The following is a 3,136-nucleotide window of genomic DNA, read 5'->3' on the forward strand; positions in this document are numbered from 1 at the left end:
AGGTGTACTTTTCCTCCTGCTTTGGCTCATCGTGGTACTTTGTTTGGGAAGATTCATTGAGGGAAAATACAGTACAATGGACACAGCAAGTCAGAACATCAACTTGGTCCTAAAGCCACACAAGTCATCTCACATCGAGAAAAGAGAACAATCATCAGTGAATGTCACAGCCATTCCAATACCCGGCGGGGTAGTTTGGGACAAAACAGATTACGAAATCTATGGCCCGGTCGAACTCTTGAAATATCCTCACCAGTTTAAGGTTTCATTAAGTGACTTTGTAAAACCAAGTACATTCTCTGATGATTGGGACTTTGAAAGCATAAATAATATGATGTCAGATTTGGTATTGTCAGTAAATTTACAGAACATGATTATTTACAGGGTTCATCGAACTATGAACAGATATATTGCTATAACCACTATGCACACCATTATTTACATAAAAATCCTCAGCCTAGAAATGTTTTTAAATATAATCAATGGGAACATTGTGCAACTCCACCGAAAAGAAGTTCAACAACATTTTACGAGAAATTTCCATACTTCTCATGGTTTAACACGAGTGATGCTGAAACATTCTACTACAAAGTGTTAGATAAAACAGGGACAAAAAACATGCTGACGAATACTAAACTGATTTATTCGGAAACATTTTGTGAAAAAATGATTACATTTGGTTTTGATTTCTGGAAAAAGAACATTGAAACAAAAACCATCTGGGGTACAAAAGAATGGCAGGTCCAAGGGTTAGAATCTTTATTTCGAGCCTGCATGATCCCAGAACAAATAATGTTCTTGAATGACATCATTCAACAGACTACCTGTCTTAGCCTAGCCAAGATTAAAGACCTTAACAAGCCGTCTATTCCAAAGCCAATACCTGATAATACAACCACAGATATTGAGATAGACGTATCCCAAATTTTACATCAAAACAGAACACATCCTGATTGGAAAAAGTGGTTAATCTGGCCTATAGACACAAATAACTGTCAAGATGGATTCCTGAATAAAATACAGGGGTTAAAAATGACCAGACCTGACCCTAGATACTCCCAGACACAACATCCAGGGATAGTAACAACATACAGTGTAGGGAAATTATGCCTTGAATGGCTACAGACATCCACACTGGCAGAAATTAAGCAACACTTGACTTTACTTAAAGATGGTGCTGACTTGCGCAATTTCATAATGGGACCGCGCAAACAGCGTCAAAAACGTTTCATAGCGGCCAGTATATATGCTGCGTACAACAAAGCTTGGAAAGTGACTCAAATTGAGACAGCAGAAAAAATACGAGAAATTGATCATATTAATTTGGAAAAATCACTTTCTGTTGTGAACAATGAGTTAATGACTCTGTCCTCCAGAATATATTCACTGGACAGTATTGTATCCTCTGCTATCCACATAATAGATCAGGACTTGCTAATGTTACAACATGGCCAGTCCCAATTACGTTCTATTGTACAGCTAGGCTGGACGTTGCAAAACTTGCGTTCGGGCTATGTGCCATGGCGTTTAATCAACACAACGTCATTCTTTGCTGTCTTTAACCTTACTGATAAACAAATCAGTTTGGCACAAAAAGGAGCAGACTATACAATTCTGAGCATTGAAAAACTTGAGAGATTACCATTGACAATGTCAGAAAGACCTGTCATTGAATGGATAATACACGGAATAATCACAATTCCGATAACAACTTTCCAATTTAAAAATTGCCAAGAGTATATACCAGCAGGTCAGTATGAAAGGTTGGGTAAAGGGTACATTAAGTCATCATGGAAATTACCTTATACACACACATGTTATAGTGAAAATAACAAAAATGTATTTCTTAGTGGTAATGAGTGTAAACAATCACTAAGCGGTATACTTTTGTTCCAAGGTATTAATTTGCATGGAGCCTGTGAGGGGACTTCAAATAACCTTTCATGCCACCACCACGGCACACCTGCAACACAGATAGAGCCATTCTTTAGACAACTTTCTAACGGGAGTTACATTCTAATAACGGACCACAGCTGTTGTGGCATGGTGCCAGGGAAAGCATATCTCGTAAGCGTTAGTTCCATGGTCACTTGCTGTATGCAAGCATTGTATCCAAACGGCCCTGGAGGCTCAGAGGTGACGATTTGGCCTCCGTTGAATATCTCTTCTATACGAATTGATACTTTAAGCAGAATGAAGTCTGTGCTTTTACAGACAACAGTGCCTATGACATCATCAAAAGAAATGTATGATCTTCAAGTTGCAAGGACAACTGCAGAGATACATACACTTTTATCAACAAATTGCCCCGTGCATTTCGTAGAAATGCTAAGCCAAATCCTAAATATGTCAGATGCTAGTGGTATCGCACATGTATTTAAGACAATATTTTTCGGGACTGTTAACACCCTTCGAAGCAGTCTTGGGCATCAACAGCAACAGCAACAGCAATAGCAATAGCAGCAACAGCAGAAGAGATGGAGCTTGAGGCTATGAGCAGATACACCAGCCCGGTGAACCCGCTGTCTTTCCACATCTGACAGTGGTGCTCCTGGCCATCGGCATGTTCTTTACTGCTTGGTTCTTCGTCTATGAGCTGACGTCGACCAAGTACACGCGGGACATCTGCAAAGAGCTGCTAATCTCACTAGTGGCCTCACTCTTCATGGGCTTTGGGGTCTTGTTCCTGTTGCTCTGGGTAGGGATCTATGTGTGAACAGAGTGTACATGGAGGTCCTTTTTACTTCTGTCTGTTTGAAGTTCCAGACATTATGGAAGGATGATGGGATCACCTTGCTGAGATGTGGACAGCAACCACTCTTGTCTGTACATGGATTGTCTCGCTGCCATTCTGGGAAGTTGATATTTTTTATTGTTTGGAAACATTGCCCCACTTTGTACTAAAATAGACTTCTGCTGCAAAAAAAAAAAAAAAGCAGTCTTGGGCATCATTCCCAATTTTGTCCATTCGGTCTTTGGCTCTTCTGCTCTGATATGGCAAGCCAAAAGGCAGACAAGACTCCAGCAGCAATGGAAGAAACGATCCTAGCTATTCGCTATCGGGACCGCATAACTAAAGTCCTTGGATTAGCCCGGCTAAGAGATCTGAATATGACCTGGTTTCTTTCATTCAGAC

General features: G+C 40.2%; 1 pseudogene; it reads left to right on the forward strand.

The window, feature by feature from the left end:
- The first annotated feature begins 2,477 nt into the window (after window positions 1-2,477).
- On the forward strand, window positions 2,478-2,911 carry LOC147747663 (dolichyl-diphosphooligosaccharide--protein glycosyltransferase subunit TMEM258-like; annotated as a pseudogene).
- Window positions 2,912-3,136: the final 225 nt, after the last annotated feature.

The sequence above is a fragment of the Lissotriton vulgaris genome, chromosome 1_1, assembly GCF_964263255.1.
Source record: "Lissotriton vulgaris chromosome 1_1, aLisVul1.2, whole genome shotgun sequence".
In the NCBI taxonomy this organism is placed as follows: Eukaryota; Metazoa; Chordata; class Amphibia; order Caudata; family Salamandridae; genus Lissotriton; species Lissotriton vulgaris.